The sequence below is a fragment of the Odocoileus virginianus genome, chromosome 24 (genome assembly GCF_023699985.2).
Source record: "Odocoileus virginianus isolate 20LAN1187 ecotype Illinois chromosome 24, Ovbor_1.2, whole genome shotgun sequence".
Taxonomy (NCBI): Eukaryota; Metazoa; Chordata; class Mammalia; order Artiodactyla; family Cervidae; genus Odocoileus; species Odocoileus virginianus.
In genome coordinates, this window is record NC_069697.1 from 8134174 (window position 1) to 8151477 (window position 17304).

Here is a 17304-nt window from a genome sequence, read left to right on the forward strand (position 1 = left end):
CTCCTCAGTAGGAGATTACCTCATGGAAGCTAGACATTAAACATAATTACACCGCAAAAAAAAAATAAAAATAATAATGAAGTCACAAGCTTTTTAGGAAGAAAGAAAAAGGTGCACTAGTACATAACTCACAGCACTGTTCGCAGACGAGTGCTGTGGCACTTTCAGAAGCACCAAGCCCTTCAGAGACCCTCTGACGCTGACTGACCCTCCAGCTTGGGTCGCTCCAGCCCTGGCGAGCTCAGAGAGTAAGCATTCCTCCCTCGGAAAGCGTCCACAACCGCCGCACACAGTGGGACCAGCCCCGGGCGGCCGCAACACTGCGCCTCCCGCGAGCTGCAGTACCACACTTGGCCAGTGGGTGCCGCCATCCCAACACGTTGTGAGCTTCCCTTCCAGCCTTGGCACAAGTCCAGGGTTTCCAGCTTTGGGAGATCAAGGCTGGGTTTCAGGTTTGATGAAGGCTTTTTTCACTGCCGTGATTAGGACTAAGCCATTCTGAAAGCTCTAATTTCTGTTCACGAGGCAAACTTAAAAACAAGGCAGCCCAAGAAACACCCCTCCAGGATGGGCAGCCTCAAAAGGCAGATTTTCACAGGTATCTCCTCTGTGCTGCAAACTTAAATAGCCCCCCTAAGTTCAATCACAGGGAGGCTGGAGGCAGGGGGAAAAAGCACAATAGATGAGGCAAGCAAGCTCAGTAAAGCTTATGGCCCCACGAGGGCTGTTTTGACACAGACATCTCTGTGAAAACTCATTAAATCCTCAGTGTGTGAGGCAGGACTTAGGGAAAAGTCAAAATGAAGGTAATAAGACACCATAGCCACTCATGCTGACACATTTGTAAAGCACTCTGAATACTCTGAGGAAATTCCACATGACTCCCCTGCATATTAAGGGCCTGAATTAGCCCTTGCAGTTAAACCACAGTCCCAACGAACAGTCAGACTTGGGGGAGCATTTTTAATAACACTGACCACAAACAAGACTATTAAAAAGGCACGCAAAGCATGGTCCCCATGGCGGAGCGCCCGTTAGGTTTTCTTCTTTAGCACACGGCAATCCCCATACATCATAAATCTTCAACATATCTGAACAGACAATCATAAAAGGCGATAGGGGATAGGTAGACACAGGGAAAGCCAGCAAGCTCCATTTCCCCAGTGCTTTATGTGTACCGAAAACTACTCCTAGAAAAGACTCACCCTCAGACTTCAAGCAGAACAGGTGGGAATGAAACCTTGTGTGAAGGTGCTCCTGAACAGTGGTCCCCAACCGTTTTGTCACCAGGGACCAGTTTCACGGAAGACAATTTTTCTAAGGACAGTGGTTGAGAAAGGAGGGGATGGTTCAGGCAGTAATGTGAGTGGTGGAGAGCTTAGCTTGCTCGCTTACTTGCTTGCCCACTGCTTAACCTCCTGCTGTGTGGCCTGGTTCCTAACAGGCTGGTACCAAGGGTTGCAGACCTCTGCTCCAGAAGAACAGAACCAACAGGATGGATACGTGTGTGTAAAGAGAAAGAAAATTTAAGGAACTGACTCACATGAAATTTTCAAGGTTGTCAGGGTAGGCAGGAGGCTGGAGAACCAGGGCAGAGTTGATGCTGCAGCTCAAAAATCTGAAGGCAGTCTGCGGGCAGAGTTCCCTCCTCCTCGGGAAAGGCTGGGGCTGCCCAGGGGCCTCAGTGTTAAAGAACTCGCCTGCCAGTGTAAGAGACACAGCAGCCCCAGGGTCAGTCTCTGGGCCTAGAAGATCCCCTGCAGGAGGAAACAGCAACCCCCTCCCCCACCCCCCGGTATTCTTGCCTGAGGAAGGCCACGGACAGAGGAACCTGGCGGGCTATGGTCCATGGGGTTGCGAAGTCAGACACGAGCTGAGCGCAACGCAGACGCTCAGCAAAGGTCAGCGTTTCTCTATGATGGCCTTCGATTGGATGAGGCCCACTCTCATTTTAATCTTAGTTCCCTATTTAAAGACCCCATCACCAAATACAGTCACATTCTGGGGCACTACTGGGGGTTAAGTCTTCAACAATATGAACTGGGGGAACATAATTCAGCCCATAACAGGCCCGAATGAGTATCATTATGATCTAGCAATGAAGAAAGAGGTGGGAAGAGGTTGGTGAAAAACATGTGTGAGTCTCCAAGTGTGGTCCCAGGCCCATCAGCATCGACAACAGCTAGAAGTTGTTAGAAAGGCAAATGCTCAGCTCCCACCCAGTACCCACTGCATCTGCGAGTGGGGCTCAGCAACTCGTTTTTAGTAAGCCCTCCAGAAAGGCTCCCATTCAGGAATAACAACTGTAGAAGTTTCTTGATTACAGGAATGATGCCCACCTGAGAAATTTCCCAACCAGTGTGGCTGAAAATGATTTTTCATCCGTGTGTTTTCTTTCAAAACATGAAGCTGAGTCATATTTTACAAATGGGCCTCAGAATCCATTTTACTCTTAAAATTGGAACTAAGCCAGAGCTCCAAGCATAAGCAAGATAACAACACTGCCAAGGGACTTCGCCTCTGCGTACAGATCTCACAGGGTAAAAGCAAAACTGTGGGGACCCAATAAAGCTAATTTATCAAATACAGGAGCAGTCTAATAGCCATCTGTCTGGTTGGAGGCCTCCATTGCCTAAGGAAGTTCCCATGAATGGCCGGCTAAATTATAATGGCTGATCTTCATAAAATTCATTCTACTCTCCTTCTTAAAAAATAAAACCCTAGAAATTGGACTGTTAAGTGGTCACTTCTGAGCAAGAATCAAATTTATACTATGCTACGTGCAAACTTGCTAAGTTGCCTCAGTCATGTCCATCTCTTTGACAACCTGGTGGACTGTAGCCCACCAGGCTCTTCTCTCCATGGGATTCTCCAGGCAAGAATACTGGAGTGGGTAAGCCATTCCCTGCTCCAGGAGATCTTCCTGACCCAGGGATTGAACCCACATCTCCTGTGGCTCCTTCATTGAGGCAGATTCTTTATTGCTGAACCACCGGCAGAGCCCATATTATGCTACACTTGGCCCCAAAACATACTCTATACCCTCATAGCATTAGCCTCTGCAGATACTCTGGCCATGCCTCTCACCAGACCCTTTTAAGAATCTACGCTCCAGCATCAGGAGCCAAAAGGCTGAATTCAACTGTGAGTTATTTCCAAGCCTCGGTGGGTGGTGAGATATACAACCAGAATTCACATAACCGATTTATCTGGAGAAGCCAGCTTCATCTGAGGCTCCTTTGATGACCGCTCCTGAAATCAGGAGTGGATCTGGTTTTCTGCTTTCTCTCAGCTCTCCTGCACATGGCCAGCACAGAGGTTTCTGTTGCAATGATGGTTCATGCAAGACGCTCAGAGTAGATGCACCTCGCTGTCTTCCTTACCTCCATCTTTGGCCACATCTCCACCTCACAGACCTCTTCTTCCCGGCTCCCTCTTCCTGAAAACAATCGCTTTCACTCCCTTCATCCTGTTCTCACCACCTTCTAATGCTGGCCACCAGAAGTCACGGCTTCCAGAACAGGTTGAATAGGGAACCTCAAATGCAGGGAGGAATATTGCTGAGCCTCACCTGGAATCAGAGGGACCTGGGTATGGCACTCGGATTTACAGCAAACGTGTGCTGCTGCTAAGTCACTTCAGTCATGTCCGACTCTGTGCGACCCCATAGACGGCAGCCCGCCAGGCTCCCCCGTCCCCGGGATTCTCCAGGCAAGAACAGCGGAGTGGGTTGCCATTGCCCTCTCTGCAGCGTGTGTTAGGGCAGGTCTGGGTGAGCACTCTGAACAGGAGATGGCAGTAGCAGCCAGGGTATCTGGGCATCCTTCCCCAGTCCTCCTAACAAAAGGCATCCCATCCCCATCTCTCACCAACGCCAAGCTGTGGGCTCCCGCAACTATTGAAGAACCACAGATTGCTCAAATGGAAGGCTGGACAACCAAACAAACACACCGGGGAGCTGTTACTAAGTCTCTTCTCAAAGGAAAGGAGGAACCCCCAGAAAGCACCAGCAACCTTTTTCAGGTTGGCATTAGTGGGAGTTTGAGGAAGGACTTCAGATCTAGTACACAGTCTTACAAAGAATTTGGGCAAGTTATTTAGCAGAATTGATTCAACCTGTGCTCTCACGTGGCTTAAGGGGTAAGAAGGTCGTCCTTGCAGACTTCACAAAGGGTCAAATGAGACAAGATCCAGGGAAATCTTGTAAACTATGGCATGCTATAATCATACGAGGAAAGCATTTTTGTTGGTTTGTCCCTGTACCTTCAAATGTTCTAGGCCACCTTTTCCCCCCTTTGTTATTTTTTTCCTCATCCAGATAATATGACCAGAAGTGATTTGACCATGGGTCTATTATTTCTCTGATAATTATAATTTCCCAGGGAGTTACAGCACACAAATTACATTGCAATAGCTCTGAATTCTTTGCTTCATCCTGAGTCTACAATTTTGCTCTCACCCAGACTCCTGTTATCTATTGTCTTGATTTATGAAAGCTTCTGTTCTCTGATCTCACCTCTTAACACCTGCCTCCTTTAAAACTTCTGAAATGTGGCCGCAAGGTCAAATTTCTCATCGGACTAGCATTACATTCTCAGGTGTAATCATTACTATCTTCATAAAGCAGGCAGTTCATTCCACAATAGTCTGTTTAATTCACTAGATAATTGCTCAGCCCTCACCATATAATCCCCATCCTGTCCCTCTCTAGGATCCCAGAACCACTGTGTTGTGGCTTGAAGCAGCTCTTAATTTGTCACATATATTAATTAAAACTTTATTTCCAGTCAAGTATGTGATAGACCAGGTGCTGGGTGTAAGTTAGGAAGATACTACTTATCTCAAAACCAGTTTCATCTGGAGTGAAAACAACAGCCAGGTCGTTTTCTGGTAACTTCCATACACTGATAGGTCCTTTCCAAAAGTTGGTGAAAGAAAAATATAAAATTTAAAGTATTGCAGAATCAGTTTGGTAGAAGATTTAGGGGGTGTGCAAACCACAACAATTTTTGATGCAGTTAACAAGATAGAGATTTATTATTTCATTTTGCTACACTCGTGACCTAGAGTGTCTTATATCCACAGTAAAATTAGGCAGAACTAGACTCTGGTACTCGACTCGCCAAGAGGTACAGAAGTTTCCAGCGCAGCTTTATTAGTGAGTGGGATAGAACAAGACCATAATCTAAAGCCAGTGCTCAGTTTTATTATTTATTTTGCTGCCTTGATCATTTCTCTGCACTCATTTGGCTTGAAGGCACAGACATTCCCTGTTGATTATCTTGACTTGGCAGCAGGGTTCTGCTACACATTTTGATTCCTAATATGGCAGCAGGAGAGGGTTTTGTATGAGTTCCAGCGAGTTTCTCTGGGCTTGTGGAATGCAGTGAGGAAAAATTCCTACAGAGATGAAAACATGAACATTTGCATTGATAAGGAGAAAAATAAAAGAAAGAAAAAGAGGATGTCTGTCTAAAAATTCTTTTTCCTTCTTTTCTACTCAGGCCACTTTAATTTCTAACAATGTCTTACAGTTGGAGGATGGAAAGAATTAACTTTGTGTTTCTTAATTGCCTATATTGTCAGACCATTTTAAAAATCATTTCGAAATGCCTGAGTGTTTTTATAGAAGCAGAAGTGACAAAAGAAGCTCTTCATCATCATCTAGGTTTAAGTCCTTGAAGCACCCAATCACACTGTTCTCTAAATTGGCCCCATAATGATGAAATCTGGGAAAATAAGTTACAAATCCCCAAAAGAGAATAACAGATGACATCTGTTGATGGTAGAAATTATACTGTTCCTCTTCATTTTTGTAGCAATAAGACTTCATGCTAAAGAATCCATGTATTGTTTCAGAGGTCAATACAGTTTTTCTCTCAAACTCATAAGTTGCTTCACAGAAATATTAATTTGGCAAAAAATCCTTTATCAATACATCCCAGGATGATGAACTTTCCTTTAGTAATTGGCTCTTTTTCCTAAATGCATTTATTAAAAGCTTCTGTACTTTAAAAAGCCACATTTGCACTGGTGTGAAAATGTCATTATTCTCATCATCATCAACATCCATTTAATGTTTAACTCATATAATTAAGAATTATATTTGGCAGCCATTGCTATTATAATTGGCTGTATCAACCTTTGAGATCATGTCTAGATAGGCTTATCTGCTGCATCAAAAAAAATCAACTAATGAGAGAGTCATCTAGAAATTCAAGAAATTCAACATGCTAGTGTAGGTACATCAAAAGTACGGCTTTAATAATGCTCCATATTTGTTCTTTTTTTTTTTTCCTTTTTTTTTCCATTTATTTTTATTAGTTGGAGGCTAATTACTTTACATCATTACAGTAGTTTTTGTCATACATTGAAATGAATTAGCCATGGATTTACATGTATTCCCCATATTTGTTCTTTTTCTGGACAACCAATTGTAAGAAGCCCTTCAGTAAAGGGTTCTGATCAGTTAGCAACAACCACAAAGACAATTAGTCTATATATTAGTTAGGCCCGGGCATGGCAACAAATAACTGAAACCCCCAAATAGCAGAGGTTTAAAGGAAACAGAAATGTGTGATTCTATAATATGAAACAGAATGAAAGCCGTCAGCCCGGGGTTGACATGATGTCTCCCCGTGTCACAAGCTGTCTTTCTCCTCTACCATGCTCTGCATGTGGCTTCCATGTCATGGACCCCTGTGGCAGCGGCTACGTCCACGTGAGAAGGGAAAGGGGGGAAATAAAGCAAACCCAGGCCCTTTAGTGAAAACTCTTCAAGTCCCACATGGTATTTCCACTTATGTCTCAATGATCAGAATCTAGTCTTGACCACGTTACCTGCAAGGGAAGCTGGGAAAAGTAGTTTTTTATTCTGGCAGTGTGCCCATCTAAAATTTGGGGTGCTAAAACTAAGGACAAGGGGTGAAGTGGATACTGGAGTAGGCAACACACAGTATCCATCGTAGGCTCACGAGCTCCTTGACTTGCTATCATTGTCACAGTCATAGAAGACTTAGCTTCCCTGTGAGTATTCATATTGATTAATTTCATTAGAAGTAGGTTTTGTTTTTCACTAATGTAAATATAAATTATAAAATTTTTGAAAATGCAGATAATTAGAAAATTTTTTAGACTATCTTGAATTTCACCACTCAGAAATAATGGGGTTAATTTTTTCGGTACATAATTCTAGGCCTATCTTTATGCACATCTGTATACCTATATACTTTCCATTATAAAGTTGGAATATACAAAACAGGCTAATTTTTAATCTACTTTAACTAACGACATGATGTTGTGAACATTATTCTGCATCAATAATTTTTCAATGTTGTTTTAAATGACTATAGATTATTTCTTTATGTGATTTTACCATAGTTTATTTAACCAACATCCAACTGTTAAATGCTTTAGTCATTTCAAATTTTTCTGTATTATAAGCCACATTGAAATTAATAGGACTTCCCTCATAGCTCAGATGGTAAAGAACCCACCAGCAGTGCAGGAGACCCAAGTTCGATTCCTGGGTTGGGAAGATCCCCTGGAGAAGGAAATGACAGCCCACTCCAATGTCCTTGCCTGGGAAATCCCATGGACAGAGGAGCCTGGCAGACTACAGCCCATGGGGTCACAAGAATCAGACACAACTTAGTGACTAAACCACCACCACAATTATTAACTTTGTCACTACATCTTTTCTCATATCCTTGAATACACTTAGAAAGTGTCTTTTCCAATCAAAAATATGCATATCTTAAGGCTTTGACACACCAAATTCCCCTTCAGAAAGATTATTAATATTTTACGTTGTTATTACCCTCCCATCCTAGTAGATGACTGTACACTTTGACCAACAATGAACATTGTATAATTTTTTTAAGTCTTTGCCAATCTGATAGAACCAAGTTAGGAGTCTCATTTTTATTTGGATTTCTTTTATTCGGATTACCATTTTATTGGAACATGTCCCCCTGCCTTAGATGTAGCCTTCTTTATTAGTGTGAAAAGGTAGGACATGAGAGAAAGAGGTTCGTGAAGTCAAATTTGGAAATATTAACTTTGGTCTGAAAGGAACAAGACCCTAGCTTTTGAGGCGTCGTGTATGCTTAAGAACTGCAACATAAGAGAAGACGTTTCCTTCCATTTCAGTGGCACCCAATGAAGATGCCACCTGACCACTTCAGGTATGGTACCTCAGTTTGTTTTCCCGTTGTTTAAGAAAGAAGCCACCCTGATCTTGGTTCATTTTGCCTTGATCTTGATAGACAATCCTTCCTATGTAACTTGTGCGTTTTCTCCTAGCCTAGTCATTCCCTTGAGTTGACTATCAAGCTCTTGTATCAGTGGAGAGGCAGGTAAAAATACTCAGAGGGTCTCCAGTTTAATTCAAGCAGTTCAGCAAACTGCAAGATCTATCTGCTAATTAATCTCATGCCAAATACTTTCCTATCTAAATTTGTAACTGAGCTGCCAGCGACTTTATGGCTTTAAGTATCTGATGGTGTGTGGCATTTCACTACTTCAAAAGCCAGGGCGATATAAGTAGCCAGATCACAACATGCCAGTCAAACTGGCATGTTGGTGTCATTTCCTGGTGTTTGCTAAGCAGAGAAGTTCACATATCTTAGACAAAAACTCTCTGTGAATGGGATTGAGGTACTTTCTTGCTTGTGTGTTATATACATTATTCTGGAACAGTTTATCTCTGCAGCTTTTTAATCCTCTATTTGTGTCTAGAAGCCAGTTAGTAAATCAAGAGTTAATATAAGAAGTCATTTGAACACCATGGGAGAATTCCCAATTAGACCATAAGGGCAAAACTTCAGACAATTACAAGCCTGAATACTAAGGTGCAACTAAAAATAGGGGGAATAAAAACAAACTCCATCTTCAACCAGCAGAACCAAAAATTAAACATTGAACCACAACTATCTCTATTTCTCTGTGAGCCTAACAATTCTCTTCCACACATGTAAGGAGAACGAATACTCGTTTTTGTTCACAATTCAGGCTAGCTGTTGCACAGTGACTCATACGGAGCACACCCCAGGGAAAGTTTAGCAGGCAATAACACGGAACACTACAAACCCACCTGAATGTAAGACACAGTGGCGTTTGCCCATCCTCCCAACTGTCTCACTGGAGTCTTTCTTTCTCCTTCTATGGAAGAAGCTGTTTAGAGTTAAGCATCATTAAGCACAATGCCAAGGAAGGAGAAGATGAATACGGGTTAATTGCACTCTGGACACTATTGAACCAGATAAATTATTATCTGGTATAAAAGCACATTGTGCATTCCAGGAAGACAAATAATTTGGTGAAGCTGGAGTATGGGTATGTAGCAGAAAGTGGCTGCAGGTGAGGATTCTGAGTGTGTGTGTGTGTGCGCGCGCGCATGCGTGCGCACGCTTATGCATGTATGTTGACAGGCTGAGAACACATACTCATGCTAAGAGGTCAAGCCTTTGTCCTGAATCAGGACTCTCCCAGGACAGCTGTGTCCACTGCGCAGGAATGTCCCACTATATGCAACGTGGCATGTACTGTGTGATCTTCTCCCGCTGCCACACACAGAAGCCCTCTCTGCAAAACTGGCACAGAAGTAAAACCTCCATTTGCTATCAGTCCGTCTGCAGGGCACCAGGGCACACTATGACGGGAGCAGCTGTCATTACGCTGAAGGCCTCTTCCTACCATCAATAGCCTGGAAAGAAAAGGAAAGCTGTCAGTATAAATAAAGGCCAGATAGGCACCAACCCTAAAGCAATGAATTTGTTGTAATAGGAGTGAAAAGAAGACAGGAGCCAGTGAGGGCTGCAAGAATCACAGGAGACTTCTCGGAAGAAGTGATGTTCGCTACCCCTGCCAGCCTTAAGGCAAAACCTTCAGGGTCCTAAAGAATCAAGTGGCAGTTGGACTGTAGGGGAACCATTTCTTCAGTCGGGATACAGTGATGGGTGACACATCTCTGATGTCTGGATCACCAGAGGAAACACAGGGACCATGTTTATCTGTGGCGTCTGGTTAGGGTGTCTGCTCTGAGAAGACCTAGATAACTGCCCTTTTCCCATGGCCTGTCCCAGTTTTTCATTTTATGTACTTATGTATATAGAATTGTTTGTTTAAATTCATTTTTTAATTTATAAAAGTAATGTGTTCATGAAAAAGCAGTAAAAGCAGACCAGAAATGTAAAGTCCCTCTCCAACCCCATAGCCAACTCTTCTAACCAGAGATAACCACTGTTTCAAGTAAATCTTTCCAGAAATTTTCCATGTGCATATATGCGTAGATTCTATATTATGTATAAATATCATCATACATTTTTTACTTTTTAAAATGTAATTATGTTTATAGTGATATCTCTATAATGTAGATCTAGAAGGAACATGACAAAGGCGATCTGGCCGACAAAAGGTCTGGAAGCTCTGTTGTAATCCACTTTAGATAAAATGGAACATCAAGAGCCCATGTCTAAGGAAGAGGAGTGCTGTGAAGTGGAGAACAATAAAGCCCCACCAAGAAATCCCTTGGCTTTACCACTTAGGCATCTCTGCATAAGCACAGAGCAATTGCCTACCATTTTCATGTGTGAATGGACAGTAATTTTTAAATCATTCTCTAGTAGTAGATACATAGACATTGTATGCAGTGCTTTTGCCTTCACAAACAATATTATTTTGAATCTCCTTATATATGTACCTTTGAATACTTGGGCTTCCCAGGTGGTACAGTGATAAAGAACCCAACCGCCAGTGCAGGAGATGCAGGAGCTGCAGGTTCGATCCCCGGGTCAGGAAGATTCCCTGGAGGAGGAAATGGCAAAGTACTGAAACTGTCCAGTATTCTTGCTGGGATAATCCCATGGACAGAGGAGTCGGGAAGGCTACAGTCCCTGAGGCTGTGAAGAGTCGGACACGACTGAGCACATATATATAGCTATCTTGGATACTTAGGCAAGAGAATTTACAGCCTGAAAACTTCCAAGCAGAATCCCTGAGTGGAGGGGAATGTGCATTTGAAACGCTGATAAAACGTTGCCAAACCACCCTCCCCAGACATTCCAGTTAACAGTCAATGGAAGAGACAATCTGGACATTTTAGGATTTCTTTGTGGAAAGTGCTGAGCTATGCTACCATAGAACTCGTTCTGCAAGCCTCAGCCTATTTGCAATCAGGATCCCAGCCATGCAGGCAAATTCAGCTTTCTCTGAACTTTTGAGGTCTCCAGGAAGCTTGCATAAGTAGCGCAGCTACATAACAATGGTAGGGCCGTGACACTACATGTCATTTGTGCTGTAGTTTTCTGGAGTGTAAACAGATATTAAAGGATTTTCATCCCAAACCTAGGGAATATTCTGTTGAGAAAGTAAACTAGTGAGAAGGAGGGGATTGTGAAGGTTAAGTCTGAGCTGCTGTTGTCAGAAAGACAAAGAAACAGGCAGAGAGGCAAGCAGGGAACTGAAGAAGTGGTCCCGTGACCACTCTGGGCTCCTGAAAGAAAAGGTTTGCTAAATATTTGCCTGAAAGAGGAGACAGCAGCAAGGCAGAGGGCAAAGACAAAAAGTTCAACTCCTTTGCTCTTTTCCTCTCATGTTCAAATACTGGGTTGGCCAAAAAGTTTGTCTGCGTTTTCCCATATCATCATACAGAAAAACTCAAAAAGAACTTTGTGGCCAACCCAATACTGCTCAGAAACATAGACAGTCATTGTCATCACCATTTGATGTTTATATATGTGAACCCTCTTCTAAGCAGAGTTGAGGCTTTACATTCATGCTTTTGTGATAAAATAACAGATAATCACATTTTCAAAGGTATGACAAATTATAGCGTTGGTAATTTAGTTTCATGTTTTGTCAAATATCTCTTTTTTAATGCAGTTAATAATACACTAAGCCTTCTCATATACCATTAATGTTATTGACTAAAAGGTAAAAATGGAAGTAAAAAGACTGAATTCAATTTTTTTTTTTTTGCTAAGAGAATGAATAAAAAATAATCAGTCTCATTAATATTTCATATAACAGACAATTGGAAATTTATTCCTGCTCTTATAAGTTTGGGACTAACAAATTCTTTTACAAATGTGCTACTGATACACAGAGGTAGAAAAGGTATAATATGCTCTAGAAAATAATTACACCTTCAATGAAATGTGAAAAGAATAGATCTTTTGTGGCCAGTAACGAAACCATACTTTGTAGTCATAAACAAAAAAAATACAACAAAAATCTGGAGATGTGTGTGTGTGTGCACATGTGTGTACACGTGTGTGTGTGTACATATTTTCTGTGCTTTGTTTCCTGCAAAACTTTCAACTTCATCTAAATTATAAAGTGAGCATCAATTATCAGTCATCAAAAGTGTCCATTTAATACAATTTGAGGCAGCACAAGAAAAATGGAACAAGACATTTTCATTCAGTTTTATCTGCTTCTACGATTCATCATGGATACCTGTGTTTTCCTCCTAATCCTATTTTCTTGGATTTTACTTTGATTTAGGATAAGGCATTTGAAAGTTTTGATACGAGGTTCGTTTATGTATTGGTTTGGTTTTTCTTCTTCCAATGACATACAAATATTTCTAAAAGGCTTTTCAAGGAAACGGGAGTTGTCAGTGGTGATAAGTCCTGTTGCTCAGGCCTCTCAGATAATCCACCGTCTCCACCTCCATCTTTCCCCCCGGGGCTGCCTGGGTTCAGGGCTCACCACTTCTCTGTGACGGGAATAGCCTCCCAAACCCGGGGCCCCTGGGCTCCTGCCCTGACCTTCCTTCTATCCTCCCCACTCCTGCCAGTGATGTCTTCTAAACCAAAAACCTCATTGTGCCACTCTCCTGCTGAAAAGCCTTAATTGGCTTTAATTAGCCTCTCACCACCTTCAGGATGAAATCCAAATTCCTGAGAAAACTCCACAAGCCCCTTCGTGACCAGGCTCAGGCCTGCCTCCGGATGCCAGCACTTGCTCCTCATTCACCGTCTGCCCGAGCTGAGACAGCCCACACCCTTCCACACGCGGGTGAAGCTCTGGATGGTGGTACTCCCACATGCTCCAGCCTCCAGCCTGGAGAACTGGCATTCCGTCCTCCACAATGGTGCGTCTCGGGCCTTCGTGCCCATACGAATCTCCTGGGGACCTTGTTAAAATAAGATTCTGCTTCAGGTCTTCTGCAGCAAAGTTCTACAGCAAACAGGATGGGGTCTGAAGTTCTGCATTTTTATCAAGTTCTCAGGTCATGCTGAGGCTGCTCAAAGCCCATGCTGACAACAAGGCTCTAAAAACATTAGTCATCCCTCCCTCTGCGGAAAAGCTCCTCCCCTCCAGAGTTGGCCTGCGTGGCGCTCCCTCTGTCCTCAGTTTAGAACACGTCCTGAGTATAGAACATGTACAGCCTTCCACGTCTCATACGATCGTAATTACTTGGTTACATGGCTAGGGGGTGGGCCAGCAGTGACCATCCCAACCACGGCAACCAGTGGCCGTGAAAGTTGCTCAACGGTCCATTAGGACCACAAACCACAACGGCAGCACAGCCGTCCTCAATGCTGATGAAGGTAAGGATCACGGGAAGGCGACAGCTGTGAGCTGTGAACACCGAAGGCGCCAGCCCAGACCAACCAATTCAGAATCTCTGGGAGTGGGCCCAAGAAATCAGTAGTTTCTCAAACTCTCCAGGGATTAAAATGGGAAGCCAGTGTTGACAGCCACTGACAGAGGATGTCACCTCACTGGATGCTTGAAATGTCCCACAGGGGCCTCCAAACGGGATCTCTAGCCTCACCTTAAGCACCCAACTAACTGACCTCTGAGTCTTATCTGTTATAGCCAAATAAAAGCAATCCTGGATGTTTCACCTTCTTCCGCATGCAGCAGGCGTTACAGCTAAGGATGTCTTTTTTTCTGCCCACATCACTCAGTGTTCATCAAGTTGAGAGAGAAGTTTCCTTCAAAAGAAGGAAACTGACATCATTTGGAACACGCAGTTCTGAATCCCCCGAGCTCCCTTTTTGCTGAGTCTGCACAGCCTGCTCTGCTTCTCCTCCACCTGCACCCTCTCTGCAAGAGCCCCTCAGTCATGATGTGAGCTCACGCCATCTGGGGGGGTCAGACGGGAACTTGATTGACGGCCAAGTCAGGCGGGGTCACATGGGTTGCATCTGAAGGTAACATGGGACATCTCAAGACGGTGGGATTCAGTTACCTTCGGAAGCACAGACTGGCTCAGTGCTGGCAGTCATGCTACCAAATGTGAGAGGGCCGTCACGGCAGGGACCTCAGACATCTTAGTTGAATCTGGATCAGAGCTCCTCAGTTGTTTTCAATGAAATATTTCAGGCCTTAGAATGTTAAGTATAACATAATGAATACGTACATACCCAGAAGCCCAGCTTGCACATCTAGTCACAGCACCTCGGGCATCCTTTCCCACCCTTTGGCTCCCATTCTGTCCTCAGAGGTAACTGCTAATCAAATTTCTTAAATTTGATGTTTGTGACTCTCAGCCTAGTTTCATGTTTTATGTTCATTATCCTTAAGGATGTTTTTATTACACATACAGTTTTGTTTTTGCATGTCTTCAGTTATATAAATGACATCAAACTCTGTGTACTTTATGTGTTTTCCAACTTTATATATATAAACGGTATCATATTATGTGGGCTTCCTTCGTGGCTCAGATGGTAAAGAATCTGCCTGCAGTGTGGGAGACGGGGGTTGGATCCCCGGGTTGGGAAGATCCCCTGGAGAAGGGAATGGCTACCCACTCCAGTATTGCTGCCTAGAGAATCCCATGGACGAGGAGCGTGGGGGCTGGTCTACAGTCCGTGGGGTCACAAAGAGTCAGACACGACTGACAGACTAATACACACACACGTCATATTATGTATCCTTACGCAGGAATGCATCCAAATTATATTCTTGAGATGAATTCACGTTGATTAATGGAAACCTGCTACCTTTAAATCGCTGTGCAGCGTCCCGTGGTAGGAGTATACTCCTATTAACGTTTACATTTTGCTGCTAATGAGCATCTGGCTTGTTTCCGATTTCTTACTGTCACAAACGGGGCAATGGGGAGCACTCCTATACGTGTCTTCTGATACAAAAACGGACGAATATCTCTAGGATGTTTATGTATGAGTGAGATTTCTGGGATATAGGGAATGTACATCTTCAACTTTTCTAAACGTTGCCAAATAACACCCCAACCAGAGCAGTTCTGACAACACTGATAGTTTAAAATGTTAATTTTAACTGGTGTGTTATTCCCTAAATGTCCTGCAGGGTGCAGCATATCCCGATGATTCCTGTTTCTGCTGCATTCCAGTTAATGGGTCCCTTTCGTCACTCCTTGAAATCCTTTGACCTTCTCTAAATTAGTTACTCCTTAACCTGCTCTCTTATCTTCATCGGCTCCCTGGTGATATCTTACAAATACAGATATATATAACACTATCTGAAAGCCGAAAGCTCCCTCCCACCTTTCACTCCACATTCCAGTACCTATCTCTCTCCTAATAGGATGGGAGGGAAATACAGACAACTCAGACTTGAATTTAAATACTTGTTCCAGTTCAAAGTGGCATAAGAGAGGATGTGAGTAGACAGCAAAGTCTTCCAACCATTCTCCAGCAGGTTATATACATAACCTAATTAGAAGGCATTGCACACTGTCAGAAACTGTTTATGTAAATCGGAAAATTACTGAGAAGTAGGGGAAAGTATTGCAAAGCAGCGGTGGCTTTGTCTTTATTCTGGAATAGAAGATGTGTGCTCCTTTGCCTTCTTAGTTACAACGTTCTTAGTTCCCAAAGGAAGAAAAAGAGTGTTCGGATTCAGCACAGCTCCCCAAAAGTCTCTCGTTTGTACTGAGCTAGTCCTACCATGTCCAGAGTTCCATAGTGGGAATGCAGCCTCGGAGATGCATTCCTTTCAACAAAGCAGATGTGAAATTGAGCTGTGCTTAAGGAGTGAACTGGCTGCTTTAGGAGAGAGTTTATTATTAGTGCTTTCAAAGTGGTCCTACTGTCTCCCCTCTGCTGGGAGCACTTTTTTCTTCCTGGATTTTTAAATTTCAATACTTTAAAATGAATGAATGAATGATAAAATTGTATTACTGTTCTTAACGGGGAAAGTAGGCAAATAAATATGATTTGCTTTGGATTGGCTACAGTTTTGAGTTATTAAATCTTTTCCCCCTCCATTATCATAGATCGAAATTTCTCCAAATGGGATCTCTTTCAGCAAGATGTTCTGGAGAGTAAAATTTATGTCAGTAAAACTGTTGGGTTACAGAATGTTTCTTAAAGGAAAATCAAGTTTCTCTAATGCAGAAATTTCTTAGGGTCTTTTGTTTGCTGATGTGTTCCTTACCATCTGGGTTTGCCTGGTGGCTCAGATGATAAAGAACCTGCCTGCCGTGTGGGGGGAACCTGAGCTGGATCCCTGGGTGGGGAAGACCCCCTAGAGAAAGGAATGGCTACCCACTCCAGTATTCTTGCCTGGAGAATTCCATGGACAGAGGAGCCTGGTGGGCTACAGTCCAAGGAGTTGCCAAGAGTCGGACATGACTGACCAACTAACACTCTCACACTTTATTATAAGTCTCTAAGGCAAGAGCGACAAAGACTGTGTTTCTAAGTGGTTTGACTACAGTTCCCTTTTTCATGAGACGCCTGACAGGATTAGAATTCAGAAGACATACTTCGGAAGATACAAGGATAGATATTCTAAGGTTGGCTACCCCATCATCCCAAATCACTGAAACCAGAAATTCATGAGACCCAATCACCTGTTATCCTTGACTGACATTCTTTCATGAGAGAATATGTCTTGACATGTTGGTTGGCATACACATTGCTTCTGTGTTGAATGTATTGTGGAGATCTTTGAGGGCAGCCTAATTTTTGCTTCCTTGTCTGTGACTTATTTTGTTTTGTTTTTCTGCTTCAATGCCTGAGGAATGTCTGTGCTCTTGAACTTCGATTATTCGTTCAGGGATATGCTTGCAATGTTAAACATTCTGTTATCAATATGTCCGAGAATATGGTATATTCTTTCAAACTGTGGGCTTGCCTTCAGTGATAATTCCTTGTATGATATTTGCAAATTCTTTTCCTGTTCCATTTATTAGAGGCTCTTTTTCAGGGATCCTCAATTATGTTAAGTGCTTTGGAACTCCGATCTATTACCTTCTAATTCCTTTGCTCCCCTTGTGTTTATTTATAAGCCTTTCTTCCAGGTCACTAATCTTTTTTTGCAGCCATGTTTATCACATTCCTTGGTATGTCATCTTTACTT

The 17304-nt window shown here is 43.0% G+C and overlaps 1 protein-coding gene and 1 long non-coding RNA gene across 3 annotated transcripts in view; one reads left to right on the forward strand and one right to left on the reverse strand.

Annotated features, from left to right (window-relative positions):
* The window catches only part of SYT1 (synaptotagmin 1), a 582867-nt gene that overhangs the window by 533695 nt on the left and 31868 nt on the right, over nt 1–17304 (forward strand). The window lies entirely within an intron of this gene.
* Nucleotides 7918–14049, reverse strand: LOC139030799 (uncharacterized). The gene is made up of 3 exons (XR_011483182.1): nt 12881–14049; nt 10703–10806; nt 7918–9706 (listed from the first exon to the last, which is right to left on the reverse strand). It is a non-coding gene; the product is annotated as an uncharacterized lncRNA (long non-coding RNA).